Genomic DNA, 22,496 nt, shown 5'->3' with positions numbered 1-22,496 from the left:
CCTAGGGTTTCTGACACAGTAGTTTCATGGTAAATCCCAAGATTTAACATTTCTGAAAAGTTTTCATGTGCTACAGATAGAATGTTGGTATCTCCCACAAATTCATATGTCCAAGTCCTAACCCCACAGTGTGTCTGTATTTAGAGATGGGGTCTCTAAGGAAGTCAGTCAAGTTAAATGAAGTCATAGGGTTGGGCCCTGGCCTGATGAGATTAGTGTCCTTATAAAATAAGGTGTTCTTATAAAATAAAACACCAGAAAAAGGAAAGGAAAGGAAAGGAGAAAGGAAACGAAAGGAAAGAAGAAAGAAAATGAAAGGAAAGGAAAGGAAAGCAAAATCAGATGTGGGTGTAATGCACACTAGCATGAGCAGGGGTGCGGTGTTGGTGGCGGATAAGATAATCAGGGAAGCCTTCTCTGTGAATGTGATAGAAGTGAGGGATGAGCCCTGGGAACTAATTTGAAGTTTCTTCAAATGGTTGCAAGTAGATTTACCGTATGACTCAGTGATTCCATTGCTAGCTATATGCCCCAAAGACCTGAAAACAGGTGTTCAAACAAAAACTTGTATGCTCTTTAAATGTGTCAAGATCATAAATATGCAGGAAAGTCTTGGAAACAGTGTCAGGAAAACTGGATCAGAATGAAAAAACATATTTTACTCCCAAGCGGGGCAAGAGGTAAAAGGTAAATGAGTTTGTGAACTGAATTATCATGTAGGAACCATGCTGATTTCTTGATCTAGGGGTTATGCGGTGGTAACCTAGGAGAGTTTCCACACTTTGGATAAAATATACCGGAGTATTTTGTGGGATGTTGTAAATCTGGCACAGCAATAACTGGTGGGGACTCTAAGAAAAGAAACAGGTTATATTTTGCACTGCTACTGGAAGTTTCCTAGAAGTATGACATTATTAAAAAGTAAATTACTTTTTAAAACAACCATATCAATACTATGCCAGAAAAGCAGAGACGTCACCAAAATCCACTACAGAGGCTACTCTTCATCCAAAGCTGTGAACCCTTATAAAAGCCTCAATGTCAACCAACTCCACTTAGTAGATATTATTATACTTACTAGTATTAGAGGCTGCTGTGTGGACACATTAGTTTTACTGCACAGTGTGGATATTAGTGTTAGGGCATAGTGTACATATTATATTGGTGTTGTAGAACAGTGCAGATATTACATTAACATCAGGGAACCATACGGATAGTATTACATTAGCATTGGAAGCAACAGTGTGGATGTCAGATTAGCGTTAGAATATTATATTGGTGTGGATATTATGTTGGTGTTAGGGTACGGTATGGATATCATAGTAATGTTAGGGCACGGTGTGATTATTATATTAGAGGCCACTGTGAGAACATATCTTAGCAGCCACTGTGTCTGGATATTGACAATGATATCAGGATGTAGTCGTAATGATGGGATTTGGGGATTTCATTTTTCTAGATGAATTTCTTCCTTTGCTGAGTACTCTAAAGACTCTCTTCTCTGCACTCAAGGCCGTGGAAAGGAAGCTTTTTACTCACCAATGAACAAGACTTAGTTGACACCACCGTCGTGCTGCCCCGAGGAAGTCTTCGGGCACCTCAGAGGGAAGTTGGTCAGGGGTGGGTTCGTGCGCCCTCTGGTGGCACCAGAGCTCAGCACAGATACTCTTGCTCAGTTTCTCAGCAGACGTGCACCCCCGCCTGGCTGTCCTGAAATACCTATAAAATTCAATATTGAGTTTACTCAATGTAATAATTTTAGAAATTCAAACCAAAATGAAGCCCACTGTAGCCATTCCTTCCCAAAGACGGTGATGGAAGACTTTGGAAGCCATGTAGAATCAAATGAATATATACACAAATTAAGAAAAACAAAAACCTACTCAAAATAGTCCAGAGACTGTAATTTTAAATGCAAAACTATAAAAAATCTAAAAGAAAATCTATATGACGTTGAGTTTGGTGTTGACTTGTAACACAAAACATCAAATGCCAATTCATGAAAATATTGATAATGGACTTCATAAAACTAAGTATTCTACTGTGCAAAACTGTATGCAGAGAACAAAAAGAAAAGAGAGATGCGAGAAGATAATGACAAAACACATACGTGATTTTAAAACTGGGTAAATATCTGAACAGATACCTAACCGAAGCAAATATACTGATAGCAGGCAGGACATGGTGGCTCATGCCTGTCACCCCACATCTTTCGAAGGCTTAGACGGGTAAATATTCTGAGGTCAGAGTTCCAGACCAGCCTGGCCAACATGGCGAAACCCGTCTCTACTAAAAATACAAAAAATTAGCCACGTGTGCTGGTGGGCACCTGTAATCCCAGCTGCTTGGGAGGCTGAAGCAGGAGAATCGCTTAAACATGGGAGGTGGAGGGTGCAATGAGCCAGTATCGTGTCATTGCACTCCAACCTGGGTTACAGAGCAAGAAAGACTCCATCTCAAATATATATATATATATATATATATATATATATATATATATATATATATATTTAACAACACATCTCATACATGTTGATATGTTTATACGAGGGGAAACTAGTTCGGGTCTACACAGGAAATCTGCATTTTCCTCCCAATTTCGGTGTGATTCTAAAACTAATTTAAAATAAAACCTTTATTTAAAAATTGTAATTTTTAAAAATATCTCCTTACTTATTTGTACTAATAAGAAGCAGTAATTGACACTAACTACTCCTACTTTTCAAAACAAGGGCATTCATGATGCTGCAAAGTAATTTATGCAAACATATGTAATTTCAAAGAAATGCCTATTTTACAAGATTTATGTTAAAATAACACATCCATGTAAACATATTTATCATATATTTTTTCTTGTGGTGTGGTTCACTTTCTAGGAAATCTGGTCACCTTAGAACCAAGGAAAGACTTCAGATTTTGGACACTATTTCAATTTACAGCAGGACGTTTTCAAAAGTATAACTTAAAAAAAATTAAAATAGCAATTGATAGTGACTGAATCACTTATTATAATGAATGCCTGTCTTTGTTTTGTTTCCCAGCATTCCTTTTAGCTACAATACAACAAAAGCAAATATTTGCCACTGGAAAAAAATATTCAAAGAAAGACTGTAAAGGGAATTTGTGAGCACAATTATTCAATGTTTCATGATGATGCTTTCTAATACTGAAAAGTTAAAAGGGTTACTCAAAGTTATCCCCCCAAAGATGCTTTGAAGTAATCGATGAAACTAGAGAAACAAAAGTGGCAGGACAATCAATGCGACTTTAGATGTCACTGTGTCTCGTGAGAAAAAGTAATTTACCTTTAGAGGATTGCTAAGAATGACTGGAAACCCAGACTCTGGAATGCATCTAAATTTAGTTGTCAATATCACTAGCAATGAAGGTGATAAAAAGGGATCTGTGTTTTATTTCTGTAATACAATACCAATGCAGTATTTAACGCTCCAAGGAAAATAAGTTATACCTGAAATACAGTTGACAATATCAGAATCAAAATAAGCTTCCTGACCAGGCACGGTGGCTCATGACTATAATCCCAACACTTTGAGGGGCCAAAGCAGGTGGATAATCTGAGGTAGGGAGATCGAGACCCGCCTGACAAACACGGAGAAACCCCATCTCTACTAAAAATACAAAAATTACCCAGGCTTGGTGGTGCATGCCTGTAATCCCAGCTACTGGGGAGGATGCGGCAAGACAATCGCTTAAACCAGGGAGGAGGTGGGTGTGCTGGGCCAAGATCACACCATTCCTCTGCCCTACTGTATGTGTAAAAATGCAAATTCACTGAACCAGACTAAATTGTATTCAGTGGAAGGCTGATCAAAAAATTCAAAAGAATGTAACTTTTGTTTTATCTACTTCTTACCTAGAACCACCCCCCACCCCGCCTTCCTACCTCCAGTTGTTCCACCTCACTGAACCGAATGACTTTACATCTTGCACATATTGATTGGTGTCTCATGTCTCTCTAAAATATATAAAAGCAAGCTCTACCCTGACCACCTTGGGCCCATGTTGTCAGGACCTCCTGAGGCTGTGTCATGGGTATGTCCATAACCTTGGCAAAATAAGCTTTCTACTTGACTGAGACCTGACTCAGATATTTAGGGATCACAATCCACAATCACCATGGTGTGACATTTGACTACAGCATTCAGTACAGAGATGAGCTATACAGGTATGGTATGTAGCCTGAAAGCAAGAAGCTATACCATATCACTTACACCATCCAGGTTTTACAAGGACACTTGATGGTGTGTGCACAAAGATGAAATCACTAAGGACACATTTCTTAGAAAGTATCCACATTGTTAGGAGACGCTTGAGTGTATTTTAAATGGTTAAAGCCTAGGAGGAAAAAAAAAAAAAAAAAAAGCAACTGAACTCCTGTTATGGTTTAATAACAAAGCTTAATAGAGTTAAGATATTTCACCTAATCTAAGATGCTAATAATTAACACACATTATTTTATGCAACATCACAAATAGGCTGCCAATTAAACCAACTTTCTGAATGACAACAAAAATGTAAACTTTCTTCTATTAATGCCAGGAAAGTAAAATGAATATGAATCATGGTTTTGACATGTTAAAGCAAAAAAGGGGAAAGCTGTTAGCCTGAGGTCTTCCCTAAGCAAACGAAACCGAACTTCGAGGCATGCGAACTGACTTAAAAACGTTAACCAACCAACCAGTCAATGACAAAATACCCAGCTGCCAGCTGGCTGTATGACTATTGACGCTGAGGGAACCATCCCCACAACCGGCGGTCGCCCAACTGGAGCCAATGAGAAACCTCACTCAGCAGCCACCGCTGAGAGCTGGAAGACCCAAGCCCTGTTTCTCACTCTGGTGCTTCAGGCACGATTCAAGCATCATTCCTTCCTTCAAATTTGCCTAAAATTCTTCTAACCCCTAAATTCTAACTTTTAACCGTAACCCTTATCCCTAATCCTCACCCTAAACTCTAACGATACGTTAGTTTCTACGTTTGCACTGATATGTCAGTGTTGATTATTAAAACTTGCACTGCAGCCACCGGGCCTCGGGCGGGGAGAACCTAGGTGCGAAGGATTCAGAGGAGCTTTCGGTGTCCAGTTTTCCATACCGAGATCTTACCAGTCTCTGACCCTAAGCATTGAAGGGCTGCGAACAGGAAGGAATTTACTCACTGTAGACGTGGCCCAGAGTTGTAGCGAGGCTATGCCCGCTAGGCCTGTGCCATGGAGCATGCAGCTCCACACTCACGGTTCCCAACAGACATATACTGAGAAGACTGCAACCCCGCAGACCGGCAGGATGCCGCGTGATGCACGCCAGGGCCTAAATGCCACAACACGCAAGCCGGCGCTGGGACGATGCACCACATGCCCCTAACCCCAACCCACCCCTAATCCCTAACCCCTAACCCTAACCCTGAGCCTAACCACGTTAAGTATAGGTTGCAATGAGCACAGATTGTGCTAATGCTCTCCACCTTTGGCAACAGAGCTACACTCTGTCTCAAAAAGGAAAAATACAAAAAAATAGCTAGGCATGGTAGTAGGAGACTAATCTCAACTACTTTAGGGGGCTGAGGCAGGGGACTTTTTTGAACCCAGGTAATGAAGGTTACAGTGAACTGAGATCGCCCCACTACACTCGAACCTGGACAACAGTGCAAGACTTCATCTGCAAAGGAAAATAGAGACACAGTTAAACACACACTGCACTAATAAGACATGCAAACAGACATCAGGCACATAACAAGATGATCAGTATCATTACCATTACGACCATCTACACCGAAACCACAATGGCATATACCTTTGACACACACTAGAAAGGCTATAATCTAAAGAAATGTAAAATAACAAGTGTTAGCAAGGTCTGAGAGAAATGACCATCCTTAAATACCGTATGGGGAATATAAAATAGTGCAGCCTTTTTTGTTTAAACATGTATGTTACTGCGATTTAGGTTTTGGGGTACATTTGAAGAATATTCAAGATTGTCGCATAGGTACATACTTGGCAATGTGGTTTGCTGCCTTTCTCCCTATCGCCTATATCTGGCATTTGTCCCCATGATATCCCTCCCCAACTCCCACTACATGCCCTCCACACAGACCCCAGTGTGTGATGCTCACCTCCCTTTGTCCATGTGTTCTCACTGTTTAACACCCGCCTATGAGTGAGAACATGCAGTGTTTGATTTTCTGTTCCTCTGTCAGTTTGCCGAGATTGATGCTTTCCAGGTTCATCCGTGTCCGTACAAAGGACACGAACTCGTCGTTTTCTATGTATATGTGCCACATTTTCCCTGTCCAGTCTATCATCGTTGGGCATTTGGGTTGGTTCCAAGTCTTTGCTATTGTAAACCATGCTGCAATGAACATTCGTGTGCACGTGTCCTTGTAATAGAACCATTTATAATCCTTTGGATATATACTCAGTAATGGGATTGCTAGGTCAAATGGAATTTCTATTTCTAGGTCCTTGAGGAATTGGCACACTGTCTTCCACAATGGTTGAACTAATTTGCACTCCCACCAACAGTGTAAAAGTGTTCCTATTTCTCCACATCCTCTCCAGCATCTGTCATCTCTAGATTTTTTAACGATGGCCATTCTAACTGGCGTGAGATGGTATCTCAATGTAGTGTTGATTTGCATTTCTCTACTGCAGCCTATTTTTAACACAGTTTGCTGATTCCTCAAAAAGTTAAAAATACGCCGGGCATGATAGCTAATGCCTATAATCACAGCACACTGGGAGACAGAGACAGGTGGATTACATGAGCCCGGGAGTTAAAAGCTAGCCAGGATGACACAGCAAAACCCAACCTCTACTAGAAATACAAAAATTAACCAGGCATGGTGGCACACACCTGTAGTCCCAGCTACATGGGAGGCTGAGACAGGAGGATTGCGTGAGCCCAGAATGTGGAGGCTGCAGTAAGCTGAGATTGCATCACTGCACTGCAGCCTAGGAGACAGCACAAGACCTCATCTCAAAATGGAAAGGCCAAACATGGTGACTCACACCTGTAATCCCAGCACTTTGAGGGGTGGAGGCAGAAGGATCTCTTGAAGTCAGCAGTTAAAAACCACCTTGGCCAGCATGGCAAAACCCGGTCTCTACTAAAAATATGAAAATTATCCGGGTGTGGTGGTATGCACCTGTAATCCCAGCTACTTTGGAGGCTGAGGCAGGAGAATTGCTTGAACCCAAGAGACTGAGGTTCCAGTGAGCTGATATCAGGCCACTGCACTCCAGCCTGGCCAACAGAGAGGCAAGATCGCACCAAAAAAAAAAAAAAAAAAAAAAAAAAAAAAAAATGAAAGAAAGAAAGAAAAAGAAAGAAAAGAAAAGAAAACCATAATGCCTGGGACTGGAGGAGTGTAGTGGCTCACGCCTATAATCCAGCACTTTGGCAGACTGAGACGAGCATGTACCTCAGGTTGGGAGTTTGAGACCAGCCTTACCAACATAGAGAAACCTCGTCTCTACTGAAAATACAAAAATTAACTGGGCGTGGTGGTGCTCACCTGAGGAATCACTTGAACTTGGGAGGTGGAAGTTGCAGTAAGCCGATTGTGCTACTACACTCCAGGCCTGGGTGTCAGAGCGAGACTCCATCTCCAAAAGAAAAAAAAATACAAAAACTTAGCTGGGCATGTTAACAGGAGCCTGTAATCTCAGCTACTCGAAAGGTGAGACACAAGAGTCATGTGAACCCAAGAGTGGGAGGTTGCAGTGAGCCGAGATCGCACCACTGCACTTTAGCCTGGGTAAAAGTGCAAGACTCCATCTCAAATTAAAAAAAGAAAGTGAAAAGACAGCACACAGTGCATTATATATCTAACAACAGTCTGTTAACCACAGTGTATAATTTGTCTGACTCAACAACAAAAGCAACCAAATTACAAAATCTAAAAACAGCTGAACACACACTTCAACAATATGACATGCAAATGGAAAACAAGCACATAACAGGATGATCAATATAACTCTCATTATGGCAATCTACATGGAAACCACAATGATAAACTCCTTTAACACACACTCAAAAGGCTATAATCCAAATAAATAGAAAATAACAAGTGTTAGCAAGGTCAGAGAGAAATCACCATACTTAAATACCACATGTGAATATAAAATGGTGCAGCCTATTTTTAACATAGTTTCGTATTTTAAAAAGTATTCAATTATAATCAAAATGCCACTAACATTTTCACAAGGTCAGGCGCAGTGGCTCACACCTGTAATCTCAGCACTTTGAGAGGCCAAGATGGGTGTATCATTTGAGGTCAGGAGTTGGAGGCCAGCCTGGCTGACGTGGTGAAACCTGGTGTCTACTAAAAATACAAAAATGAGCCAAACCCAGTGGCACACGCCTATAATCCCAGCTCCTCAGGGGGCCGAGACTGGAGAACTGTTTGAACCCAAGAGGCAGAGGTTGCAGTGAACTGAGATTGTACCACTGCACTCCAGCCTGGGTGATGTAGCCAGACTCTGTCTCAAGAAAATAAAACATTTTTTACTATTTTTAGAAAGAGTGTCTTGCTCTGTCTCAGAGCTGGAATTCAGTGGCGTGATCACAGTTCACTGAAACCTTGAACTGCTGGGCTCAAGGGATCCTCCTGCCTCAGCCTCCCAAGTAGTTAGTACTATAGGTGCACACTATAACCAACATGCCCAGTTAATATAATTTTTTTTTTTTGTAAAGATAAGATCTCTCTGGTTGGTATGTTACTCAGACTAGCCTTGATCTCCTGGCATCCAGTGATCCTCCCACCTCAGCCTCCATATGCCATTATACCTTAATGGTACCTAGCCAGGGCTTAGTACTTAAATGTACTTAGTATTTAAATGTACTTAGCCAGAATCACCTATACCTGTGATCCCAGTACTTTGGGAAGCCAAGGTAGGATGATCACCTGAGGCCAGGAGCTTGAGAGCACCTGCCCAACGTACTGAAACCACATCTCTACTAAAAATACAAAAAAATTATCTGGGTGTGGTAGTGCCTGTAATCCCAGCTACTAGGGAGGCTGAGGCACATGAATTGCTTGAACGTTGGAGGTGGAGGTTGCAGTGAGCTGAGATCACACCATTGCATCAGCCTGGCCAACAGAGGGAGACCCTGTCTCAAACAAACAAACATCTAGCCAGGGCTCTGGAAACCATGGCATATAGTATCTACACAGGAGACATAGAGATCCCACCATCTGTTTTTTTTTTTTTTTTTTTTTTTTTTTTTTTTTTTTTTGAGACGGAGTTTCGCTCTTGTTACCCAGGCTGGAGTGCAATGGCGCTGTCTCGGCTCACCGCAACCTCCGCCTCCTGGGTTCAGGCAATTCTCCTGCCTCAGCCTCCTCAGTAGCTGGGATTACAGGCATGTGCCACCATGCCCAGCTAATTTTTTGTATTTTTAGTAGAGACAGGGTTTCACCATGTTGACCAGGATGGTCTCGATCTCTCAACCTCGTGATCCACCCACCTCGGCCTCCCAAAGTGCTGGGATTACAGGCTTGAGCCACTGCGCCCAGCTCACCATCTGTTTTTATACAGCTCATGAGCTGCCCAAGAATGTTTATTGGTTTTATATTTTTAAATACTTGAAAAAAATCAGACTGGGCACAGTGGCTCACACCTGCAATCCCAGCACTTTGGGAGGCTAAAGTGGGAGGATCACCTGAGATCAGGAGTTGGAGACCAGCCTGGTTAACATGGTGAAACCCCATCTCTACTAAAATACAAAAATTAGCCAGGCCTGGTGGCACACACCTGTAATCCCAGACTATAGTGCAGTGGTTCAGTCTTGGCTCACTGCAATCTCTGCCTCCTGGGTTCAAGTAGTTCTCCTGCCTCAGCCTCCCAAGTAGCTAGGACTACAGGTGTGTACCACCATGCCCACCTTTTTTTTTTTTTTTGTATTATTAGTAGAGATGGAGTTTCACCATGTTGGGGAGGATGGTCTCGATCTCCTGACCTCATGATCTGCCCACCGCAGCCTCCCAAAGTGATGGGATTACAGGCATGAGCCCCAGCTTTTTTTTTTTTTTTTTTTTTTTTTTTTTTTTTTTTTTTTGAGAGAGGGTCTCGCTCTGTGGAGGTGCAGGCTGTGCTGAGTTCTGACTGTACTACTGCACCCAGGCTGGAGTGCAGAAGTGACATAATGGCTCACTGCAGCCTCCACCTTCCCTGGATTCAAACGATCCTCCCCCTTTAGCCTCGTGAGTAGCTGGCTACAAGAACATGCCAACATGCCTGGCTAATTTTTTTGTGTTTTTTGTAGAGACTGGGTCCCTCTATGTTATGCACGCTGGTCTCAAACACCTGGCTTCAAGCAGTCCCCCTGCCTTAGCCTCCCAAAGTCTGGAAGTCTGGATATTACAGCGGTGAGCCACTGTACTCAGTCTGTATTATCCTTACAAACGAATTTTTTTTTTTCTTTTTTGAAGACAGGGTCTCAGTCTGTCATCCAGGCTCACTGCATCCAGGTGCAATTGTGGCTCACTGCAGCCTCCACCTCTCAGGCTCAAGCAGTCCTCCTGCTTCAGTCTCCCAGTAGCTGGGACCACAGGTGCACCACCATGTAAGACTAACTTATTTTTTGTAGAGATGGGCTTTCACCCTCCTGCCTGGGCTGATCTCAAACAGCTGGACTCAAACGATCCTCCAGCCTCAGCCTCCCAAAGTGCTGGGATTACAGATGAGAGCTGCCAAACCCAACCTGTTTTATTGCTTATAATAGTTACCTGTATTAGAAGACATTCCAAGCCGGGCGCAGTGGCTCAAGCCTGTAATCCCAGCACTTTGGGAGGCTGAGGCGGGTGGATCACGAGGTCAAGAGATCGAGACCATTCTGGTCAGCATGGTGAAACCCCGTCTCTACTAAAAAATACAAAAAATTAGCTGGGCATGGTGGCACGTGCCTGTAATCCCAGCTACTCAGGAGGCTGAGGCAGGAGAATTGCCTGAACCCAGGAGGCAGAGGTTGCGGTGAGCTGAGATGGCGCCATTGCACTCCAGCCTGGGTAAACAAGAGCGAAAACTCCGTCTCAAAAAAAAAAAAAAAAAAAAAAAAAAAAGAAGACATTCCATTGTGTTCAATCCCCTGGCTGACCAAAAACTCCACGGCCATCACTCTGAGCCTGCTTATAGAGAAGACTAGTAGGGGTTGCATTGCCTTTTCTTTTTTCTTTTGAGATGGAGTCTTCTCTGGCCCCAGGCTTAAGTGCAGTGGCGTGATCTAAGCTCACTGCTAGCTCCACCTTCAGGGTTCAAGTGATTCTCCTGCCTCGGTCTCCCAATTAGCTGGGATTACAGGCACATGCAACCATACCCGGTTCATTTTTGTATTTTTAGTAGAGCCAAGGTTTTGCCATGTTAGCCAGGCTGATCTTGAACTCCTGACCTCAAGTGATGTGCCCACCTCAGCCTCCCAAAGTGCTGGGATTACAGGCATGCACCCCCATGCGTGGCAGAAGGATCGGATTTTCTCATTTTATTTCTTAGATGGAGTCTCACTCTGTCACCCAGGCTGGAGTACAATGGTGTGGTCTCGGCTCACTGCAACCTCCACCTCCCGGGATTCTCAGGCCTCAGCCTCTTGAGTAGCTGGGACTACAGGCATGTGCCACCACACCTGGCTAATTTCTGTATTTTTAGTAGAGATGGGGTTTCTATGTTGGCCGTGATGGCCTCGAACTCCTGACCTCTGGTGATCTTCTCACCTCCACCTTCTAAAGTGCTGAGATTACAGGTGTAAACCACCGTGCTGAGCCATGGGTTTTCTTGAACCAAGGCATATTCCTTGTCATGTTTAACAAAATTGTGCCCCAGCCCTGTACTTTCCTTGATTCATCCTCCTTTGAATAGCGAACCTCTCAAAAGCTGTAAGGAACATGGAAGAGCCACTGGCCAGGTGGGCTGGGGTCCCAAGCAGTTGCCACCGCCTTTCCCAGGATGTACACGGGGTCTCATGTACCTGTCATGTTATCTCCTAGGTCAGCTCATCGACACCGTCTGGGTGAAAAAAGGAGACCAGACCTTGTTTTCTTCCATGTTCACAGCCAGTATCACCATCCACAACATTGCTGTCAGTGCATGCCTGACCCACCAGTTTCCTGGAAATATTTAGACCTGGTTTATTAACCATACACCTGCCAGACCCAACCCAGCCAAAACACTAAATCGACTGAACGCAGTGACCCACACCTGTAATCCCATCACTTTGGGAGGCCGAGGCCGGTGGATCTCCTGAGGTCAGGAGTTTGAGACCAGCCTGGCCAACATGGTGAAATCCCATCTCTACTGAAAATATAAAAATGAGCCAGGTGTGGGGGTGCACACCTGTAATCCCAGCTACTTGGGAGGCTGAAGTGGGAGAATCACTTGAACACAGGAGGTGGAGTTGCAATGAGCTGAGATTGAACCACCGCACTCCAGCCCGGGCAGAGCATGACACTCCATCTCAAAAAACAACAGTAACGAGGCTGGGCCCGGTGGCTCACGCCTGTAACCCCAGCACTTTGGGAAGCCAAGGCGGGTGGATCACGAGGTCAAGAGATTGAGACCATCCTGGTCAACATGGTGAAACCCCGTCTCTAATAAAAAATATAAAAAAATAGCTGGGCATGGTGGCACATGCCTGTAATCCCAGCTACTCAGGAGGCTGAGGCAGGACAATTGCCTGAACCCAGGAGGCGGACGTTGCAGTGAGCCGAGATCGTGCCATTGCACTACAGCCTGGGTAACAAGAGTGAAACTCCGACTAAAAAAAAGACGACAACAACAACAACAGTAACAACAACAAAAACACAAACTCAAACTCCAGCCCTTTTTTTTTTTTTTTTTTTCTTTTTTAAGAGATAGATAGGGACTTCCTGTGTTGTTCAGCCTACAGTGCAGTGGTATAATCATAGCCCACTGCAGCCTCTTACTCCCAGGATCAAGCAGTCCTCCCACCTTAGCCTCCTGAGTAGCTGGGATTACAGGTGAATGCTACCATGCCCAACTAATATTTGTGTGTGTGTGTGTGGAGATGGGGTCTCACCATGTTGGCCAGGCTGGCCTCAAACTCTGAGCTTCAAGTGATCCTCCCATCTCAGCCTTCCAAAGTCCTGGGATTACAGGTATGAGCCTCTGCTCCTGGCCAAAACCTAATTACACATTCGGGAATGACAGAGAGCATGAGCTTCTGTGTCCTTTAACAATGAAATGCAAAATCCATCGGTATGCTGCATCCAGACCCATCTCACATGCAGGGATACACAAAGACTCAACATAAATGGATGGAGAAAGATTTACCAACCAACTTGAGAGCAAAAATAAGTTAATTAATAAAAAGCAGGAGTTACAAATCTCGCCTCTGATAAAATAAACTTTAAAGCAACAAAGATCAAAAGAGGCAAAGAAGGACATTACATAATGGTCAAAGGATCAATGCAACGAGAAGAGCTAACGATCCTAAATATATACGCACCCAATACAGGAACACCCAGATTACGTAAGACTTATAAAGAGACAGACTCCCACACAATAATAGGGGGAGACTTCAACATCAATATTAGACAGATCAACGAGACAGAAAATTAACAAGGATATCCAGGACTTGAACTCACATCCGGAACAAGTAAACTTAATAAACATTTATAGAACTCTCCATTTTAAATACACAAAAATATACACTCTTATCAGTACCACATCATACCTACTTACAGGTTTAAATGAATTATTGGTTGGCTGCTTGTTTGTTATTTTCTTTCCTCATTTTTTTCCTGTCTCCATTATTAAGCAAAACTACTGGCATAAAAGATGTTTTCAATACCCGTTTTTAGACTGCATTCTAGCCTGGGCAATAAAGCAACACTCCCGTTCTCTCTCCCTCTTCCTCTTTCTTCCTCTCCTTCATTCTTTTTAATTATTCTTTTTTCTTTCTTTCTTTCCTTTTTTTTTTCCTTAAAAACAACAACGACGGCCGGGCGTGGTGTCTCAAGCCTGTAATCTCAGCACTTTGGGAGGCTGAGGCGGGTGGATCACGAGGTCAAGAGATCGAGACCATCCTGGTCAACATGGTGAAATCCCCTCTCTACTAAAAATACAAAAAATTAGCTGGGCATGGTGGTGCGTGCCTGTAATCCCAGCTACTGAGGAGACTGAGGCAGGATAATTGCCTGAACCCAGGAGGCAGAGGTTGCGGTGAGCCGAGATCGTGCCATTGCACTCCAGCCTGGGTAACAAGAGCGAAACTCCGTCTCAAAAACAACAACAACCACAACCACAACCACAACAACAACAACAACAACAACAACAACAACAATGAAATGGATTATTCGTTGGATATAACTTTGCTGGGGATGCTGTAACAAAGTGCCACCAACTAAGTGGCTTAGAATAAGACAAATTTATTGTCTCAGGCCAGATGCCGTGGCTCATGTCTGTAATCCCTGTACTTTGGGAGCATGAGTGAGAGGATAACTTCAGGTCAGGAGTTCAATACCAGCCAGGCCAACAGGATGAAACCCCACCTGTACTAAAAACAATACAGCCGGGAGTGGTGGCTCACACCTGTAATCCTAGCACTTTGGGAGGCTGAGGTTGGAAGATCAAGAGGTCAGGAGTTTGAGACCAGCATAGCCAACATGGTGAAACCCCATCTTTACTAAAAATATAAAAATTAGCTGGCTGTGGTGGTGCACGCCTGCCATCCTAGCTACTCAGGAGGCTGAGGCAGGAGAACTGCTTGAACCCAGAGGTGGAGGTTGCAGTGAGCTGAGATTGCACCACTGCACTCCAGACTGGAGGAAAGAGCAAGAATCCATCTCGGGAAAAAAAAAAAAAAGCCAGGTATGGTTGCATGTACCTGTGTTCCCAAGCTACTCAGGAGGCTGAGGCTGGAGGATTGCTTGAGTCAGGGAGGATGAGGCTGCAGTGAGCTGAGATCACACCACTTCACTCCAGCCTGGGTGACAGAACAAGACCTGTCTCAAGGAAAAAATATTTTATTCTTTCTTTTTCTTTCACAGGCAACAAAGTTTTCTTTTAGTAAGGACAACAGTTATATAGCATCAGGGCCCCACATTCATGACCCATTTTAACTTGATGACCTCTGTAATGACCCAGTCTCCAAATAAGTTCATGCTTGTAATTCCAGCACTTTGGAAGGCTGAAGCGGGAGGATTACTTGAGGCCAGAGCTCGAGACCAGCCTGAGCAACATAGTGAGACTTCACCTCTACAAAACCAATTTAAAAAAAAATTAGCTGGGTATAGGAATATGCACCTGTAGTCCCAGCTCCTTGGGAGGCAGGAGCACAGAGCCAGTCCAGGAGGTCGAGGCTGCAGTCATCTGTGATTGTGTCACTGTACACCAGCTTGGGCAGCAGCAAGACCTAGTCTGTCTCAAGAGGGAAAAAAAAAAAAAAAGTTTGCTGATCCAATTTGGGGTAATTTTTAAAAACTTTAACTCTGTATTTTTTCATATTGCTTAGCTTTTCTACATGAACTCTGTGATTATAACCAGAAAATAGCAGTCGCATTACTTGTTTTTGTTTGTTTTTTGAGATGGAGTTCTGATCTTGTTGCCCAAGCTGGACTGCAGTGGCATGATCTCTTTTCACTGCAACCTCTGCCTCCTGGGTTAAGTGATTCTCCTGTCTCAGCCTCCTGAGTAGCTGGGACTGCAGGCGCACACCAGCCCACGTGGCTCATTTTTGTAGTTTTAGTAGAGAGGGGGATTCACCGTGTTGGTCAGGCTGGTCTCGAACTTCTGGCTTCCAGTGATGTTCCCGCCTCAGCCTCTCAAAGTGCTGGAATTACAGGCCTGAGCCACTACCCCTGGCCATACTTATCTTTTTGTCCACAAAAATGACCAGCATTTCAATTTTTGTTTTGTTTTTCTTAGATGAAAAAAACTGGTAGTTATAATTGGGGAGGACAATTTGCATTATGGGAATCTGGGCATCATGCCAAGTTCCATAATCTAAGTTGGTAAAAAGAAACTGGGGTTATAGGCTGGTGGGGTGGCACACGCCTATAATCCCAGCACTTTGGGAGGCCGAGGTGGATGGATTACGTGAGGTCAGGAGTCTGAGATCAGCCTGGCCAACATGGTGAAACCCCATCTGTACTAAAAATACAAAAATTAGCTGGGCCTAGTTGTGGGTACCTTTAATCCCAGTTACTCATGAGACTGAGCAGGAGAATCACTTGAGCCTGGGAGTGGGAGTGAGACTCTGTTTCCAAAAACACAAACAAACAAACAAACAAAAAAAGCAAAAGAAAAATTGGGGTTATGAATCATTTGGTAAGGAATAATGGTCTTGTTCACAAACTTGTGATCCTTTTTTTTTGCAGGCTAGAAATCAACCCAGTTAGTAAAATAGTAGCAACAGCAGCCAAAAGGGAAGAGTATTTAAAATGCAGGAGGTGCTGGTCTAAGCACGTTCATGGATTACATTATTTAGCCTTGAGCATCATCTTACGAGTACATCCTCATATGGTTCCTATTTGACAGGTGGAAAAACTGAGGCACGGAGACCTATGTCATCTGTCCGGACTCACAGTGGTACTAAGTGGTAGTGCACGTGTCACCTGACATTATCTTGTGCACTATGCCTATCTAATTATTGTTTTTGAGACACAGTTTCCTTCTTCTCGTCCATGCAGGAGTGCAATCTTGGCTCACTGCAACCTCCACTTCCCAGGTTCAAGCGATTCTCCTGCCTCAGCCTCCCAAATAGTTGGGATTACAGGCATGTGCCACCATGCTTGGCGAATTTTATATGTTTATTAGTGATGGGGTTTCTGCATGTTGGTCAGGCTGGTCTTGAACTCCTGACCTCAGGTGATCCACCTTCCTCTGCCTCCCAAAGTGCTGGGTTTACAGGCATGAGCCACCACATCTGGCATTTTATTTTTTTGAGATGGAGTCTCACTCTGTCGTCCAGACTGGAGTGCCATGGGATGATCTCTGCTCACTACACCCTCCACCTCCCAGGTTCAAGCCATTCTCCTGCCTCAGCTTCCTGAGTAGCTGCGATTGTAGGCACGTGCCACCACGCTAGGCTAATTTTTGTAATTTTAGTGGAGTCAGGGTTTCACCATGGTGGCCAGGATGGTCTTGAACTCCTGACCTCAGGTGATCCACCTGCTTCAGGCTCCCAAAGTGCTGGGATTACAGGCATGAGCCACCTCACCTGGCCACTATGCCTATCTCATTGTATTTCTAAAAGGAAAGGGGAAAAAAATTGTACTTCCATCCTCACAGTAATTCCATGAAGGAGATAATATCATCCACCTTTAACAAATGAGAAAACAAAAGCTCCAGTTTTTTTGTTTTGTTTTGTTTTGTTTTTTCCCTCCTGAGACAGTGTCTCACTTTGAAGCCCAAGCTTGAGGGCAGTGGCATGATCTTGGCTCACTGCAGTCTTGACCTCTGGGACTCAAGTGATCCTCCCACTTTAGCCTCCTGAATAGCTGGGACTACAGGGTGACACCACCACACTGCAATAATTTTTTTGATTTTTTTTTTGTAGAGATGGGGTCTTGCTGTGTTGCCCAGGCTGCTGTCAAACTCCTGGGCTCAAGCAATCCTCCCACGTCGACCTCCCAAAGTGCTGGGATTGCAGGCGTGGTTGCTCCAGCTTCTTTGTTTCCCAGAGCCACACTAAGTTTTTAGTGGCTGAGTCAAGAGAGTCCCGGGGGTCTACTTAGCGTTTTTCCAGCTAGACTACAGCCACTGTAATAACTGGAAGTTGTCTGAAAGTGAAGTAAGATCGATTATTTGGGTGTGGAGCACAAACAGAGGAACCATCTCTTAGAAAACTTAACTCTCACATTCTGATGCGGCCAGGATGTTTTGTAGGAAGAGATTCCATAGCTCCCATCCACGACCAGTGAATAGGAATTAGGTACAAGGCGTGGTGGCTCATGCCTGCAATCCAAGCACTATCAGAGGCCAAGGTGGGCAGATCACTAGGTCAGTTCAAGACCAGACAGGCCAATATGGTGAAACACCATCTCTGGGCCGGGCACGGTGGCTCAAGCCTGTAATCCCAGCACTTTGGGAGGCCGAGGTGGGCGGATCACAAAGTCAAGAGATCGAGGCCATCCTGGACAACATGGTGAAACCCCGTCTCTACAAAAAATACAAAAAATTAGCTAAGCATGGTGGCGCATGCCTGTAATCCCAGCTACACGGGAGGCAGAGGAAGGACAATTGCCTGAACCCAGGAGGCAGAGGTTGTGGTGAGCTGAGATCATGACACTGCACTCAAGCCTGGGTAACAAGAGAGAAACTCCGTCTCAAAGAAAAAGAAAAAAAGAAACCCCATCTCTATGAAAAATACAAAAATTAGCTGGGTGTGGTGGCAGGTGCCTGTAATCGCAGATACTTGGGTGGCTGAGGCAGGAGAATCCCTTGAACCAATGAGGCAGAGGTTACAGTGAGCTATCATGCCACTGCACTCTAGCCTAGGTAACAGAGCAAGATTCAGTATATATAAAAAAAAAAAAAAAAAAAAAAAAAAGACCGTTTTAGCTGAGTATTCTGAAAAACTTGTCTAGCATTCAAAGCACGGACAGTTTTAGCTGTGTATTTTCAAAAAGTTCTCTCTACCTGCCATAGCTCATGATGTTAAAACGAGTGATCTGTGCCCCCTTGAGTTGAGCATTCTTTTAGTAAGAAAGGATTAAGTTCAATTTGAATTCTGGAAAACGGCTTCTCATCTTCTCAATCAGCTGTCAGTTTTGTGCGTTAATTTCTAGGAGAGGTAATAGAGTCAATCCAAAACCAAAGGTGTATTCAAGTCCAGATTGACAAGTCAAACCAAGAAAGCAGGCACTGAGCTGGCAGAGGGATCTTTTCCCAGTGGGCGTTAAGGCCCACATAAATCCCTGTGAAGGAATCGGGAATCAGAGACAGAAAGGGACTCGCCTAAGGCTTGTCACATGAAAGTGCCTGGCAGGCTGACTGGCAGAGGGCTGGAAATCAAATCCAAATCTTCGGACGTGTAATTTCACAGGGTGCACCGCCTCCCCCAGGCCCAATGTGACACTTCAATGGCTTAACGAGGGCTTGACGGGATGGATGTCAACATGAAAAGACATTCGAATCCATCGGACCTGTCTTTGGCCCATTGTCTCTAAGGAGAATGTGCCTGGTTCAAATTCTCACTTTGCTTCTCACCTGAGAGATGTGACCTCAGTGGTCAATGGGAAATGAGCTGGTTTCAGTCACCAAACTCTCACTCATCACCAAGAAAATTTCCTTCAACCATACATGGATTGTGTTTTCAGGAGTGCTGGGCTTCATCCACAGTTGTGAGTAAAATGCTAACAGAGGAAAAAAGATTTGCTGCTCAGGAATGGAGACAGAAATACAGACACACACACACAGACACACACACACACACATACACACACACACACGAACATGACACAAAATCACCCAAACACAGGCCGCACACACAACTGCTCGTGTTCAGCAGAATACTTAGTGGTATGAGGTGGGCTTTGAACCCGTCCATGCTACAAAGGAAGACACACCTTTTTCTATTTCACCCGTCTATTCTCGTAGAAAATGTGAATAATTCTTTCAGACATGGCTCATGATGACAGGGACCACTCTCATTTCACCCTCAGAGGCAGACAAGAGGACTGCAAAGGACTCAGGTGTCGTCCCTGCTGACTGAAGAGGACTCCCATTTCCCCTCGAACCCAAAAACACAGCAAAAGTAGCTTTCTCTTTGAAGAGCACACAACTTTTTCAAAATACACAGCTAAAACGGTCCCCGCTTTAAGTGCTTTATCACTTAAAGCGGGGACCGTTTTAGCTGTGTATTCTGAAAAACATGACTAGCATTCAAAGCACGGACAGTTTTAGCTGTGTATTTTCAAAAAGTTGTCTCTAACTGCCATAGCTCATGAAGTCAAAACGAGTGAGCTGTGTCCCCTTGATTTGAGCATTCTTTTAGTAAGAAAGGATTAAGTTCAATTTGAATTTTGGAAAACTGCTTCTCATCTTGTCGATCAGCTGTCAGTTTTGTGTGTTAATTTCTAGGAGAGGTAATAGAGTCAATCCAAAACCAAAGGTGTATTCAAGTCCAGATTGACAAGTCAAACCAAGAAAGCAGGCACTGAGCTGGCAGAGGGATCTTTTCCCAGTGGGCGTTAAGGCCCACATAAATCCCTGTGAAGGAATCGGGAATCAGAGACAGAAAGGGACTCGCCTAAGGCTTGTCACATGAAAGTGCCTGGCAGACTGACTGGCAGAGGGCTGGAAATCAAATCCAAATCTTCGGACGTGTAATTTCACAGGGTGCACCGCCTCCCCCAGGCCCAATGTGACACTTCAATGGCTTAACGAGGGTTTGACGGGATGGATGTCAACATGAAAAGACATTCGAATCCATCGGACCTGTCTTTGGCCCATTGTCTCTAAGGAGAATGTGCCTGGTTCAAATTCTCACTTTGCTTCTCACCTGAGAGATGTGACCTCAGTGGTCAATGGGAAATGAGCTGGTTTCAGTCACCAAACTCTCACTCATCGCCAAGAAAATTTCCTTCAACCATACATGGGTTGTGTTTTCAGGAGTGCTGGGCTTCATCCACAGTTGTGAGTAACATGCTAAAAGAGGAAAAAAGATTTGCTGCTCAGGAATGGAGACAGAAATACAGACACACACACACACACACACACACACACACACACACACACACACACAGACACGACAAAAAATCACCCAAACACAGGCCGCACACACAACTGCTCGTGTTCAGCAAAACACTTAGTGGTATGAGGTGGGCTTTGAACCCGTCCATGCTCCAAAGGAAGACACACCTTTTGCTATTTCACCCGTCTATTCTCGTAGGGAATGTGAATAATTCTTTCAGACATGGCTCATGATGACAGGGACCACTCTCATTTCACCCTCAGAGGCAGACAAGAGGTCTGCAAAGGACTCAGGTGTCGTACCTGCTGACTGAAGAGGACTCCCATTTCCCCTCGAAACCAAAGACACAGCAAAAGTAGCTTTCTCTTTGAAGAGCACACAACATTTTCAAAATACACAGCTAAAACGGTCCCCGTTTAAAAGCACTTAAAGCGGGGACCGTTTTAGCTGTGTATTCTGAAAAACATGTCTAGCATTCAAAGCACGGACAGTTTTAGCTGTGTATTTTCAAAAAGTTGACTCTACCAGCCATAGCTCATGAAGTCAAAACGAGTGAGCTGTGTCCCCTTGATTTGAGCATTCTTTTAGTAAGAAAGGATTAAGTTCAATTTGAATTTTGGAAAACTGCTTCTCATCTTGTCGATCAGCTGTCAGTTTTGTGTGTTAATTTCTAGGAGAGGTAATAGAGTCAATCCAAAACCAAAGGTGTATTCAAGTCCAGATTGACAAGTCAAACCAAGAAAGCAGGCACTGAGCTGGCAGAGGGATCTTTTCCCAGTGGGCGTTAAGGCCCACATAAATCCCTGTGAAGGAATTGGGAATCAGAGACAGAAAGGGACTAGCCTAAGGCTTGTCACATGAAAATGCCTGGCAGACTGACTGGCAGAGGGCTGGAAATCAAATCCAAATCTTCGGACGTGTAATTTCACAGGGTGCACCGCCTCCCCCAGGCCCAATGTGACACTTCAATGGCTTAACGAGGGCTTGACGGGATGGATGTCAACATGAAAAGACATTCGAATCCACCGGACTTGTCTTTGGCCCATTGTCTCTAAGGAGACTGTGCCTGGTTCAAATTCTCACTTTGCTTCTCACCTGAGAGATGTGACTTCAGTGGTCAATGGGAAATGAGCTGGTTTCAGTCACCAACCTCTCACTCATCACCAAGAAAATTTCCTTCAACCATACATGGATTGTGTTTTCAGAAGTGCTGGGCTTCATCCACAGTTGTGAGTAACATGCTAAAAGAGGAAAAAAAGATTTGCTGCTCAGGAATGGAGACAGAAATACAGACACACACACACAGACACACACACACACACACACACACACACGACACAAAAATCACCCAAACACAGGCCGCACACACAACTGCTCGTCTTCAGCAAAATACTTAGTGGTATGAGGTGGGCTTTGAACCCGTCCATGCTCCAAAGGAAGACACACCTTTTGCTATTTCACCCGTCTATTCTCGTAGGGAATGTGAATAATTCTTTCAGACATGGCTCATGATGACAGGGACCACTCTCATTTCACCCTCAGAGGCAGACAAGAGGACTGCAAAGGACTCAGGTGTCGTCCCTGCTGAATGAAAAGGACTCCCATTTCCCCTCGAACCCAAAGACACAGCAAAAGTAGCTTTCTCTTTGAAGAGCACACAACTTTTTCAAAATACACAGCTAAAACGGTCCCCGCTTTAAGTGTTTTATCACTTAAAGCGGGGACCGTTTTAGCTGTGTATTCTGAAAAACATGACTAGCATTCAAAGCACGGACAGTTTTAGCTGTGTATTTTCAAAAAGTTGTCTCTAACTGCCATAGCTCA

The 22,496-nt window shown here is 44.1% G+C and overlaps 1 long non-coding RNA gene across 2 annotated transcripts in view; it reads right to left on the bottom strand.

Moving 5' to 3' along the window:
* The window catches only part of LOC141580434 (uncharacterized), a 29,250-nt gene extending 27,555 nt beyond the window's left edge, over positions 1 to 1,695 (bottom strand). For both annotated transcript variants that reach the window (XR_012512633.1, XR_012512632.1), the window contains exon 1: positions 1,540 to 1,695. This is a non-coding gene — a long non-coding RNA (uncharacterized LOC141580434). The remainder of the gene's footprint in view (positions 1 to 1,539) is intronic.
* Between the last annotated feature and the right edge of the window lie 20,801 nt (positions 1,696 to 22,496).

The sequence above is a fragment of the Saimiri boliviensis genome, chromosome 11 (assembly GCF_048565385.1).
Source record: "Saimiri boliviensis isolate mSaiBol1 chromosome 11, mSaiBol1.pri, whole genome shotgun sequence".
In the NCBI taxonomy this organism is placed as follows: domain Eukaryota; kingdom Metazoa; phylum Chordata; class Mammalia; order Primates; family Cebidae; genus Saimiri; species Saimiri boliviensis.
This window is presented reverse-complemented; position numbering and strand designations above follow the sequence as displayed.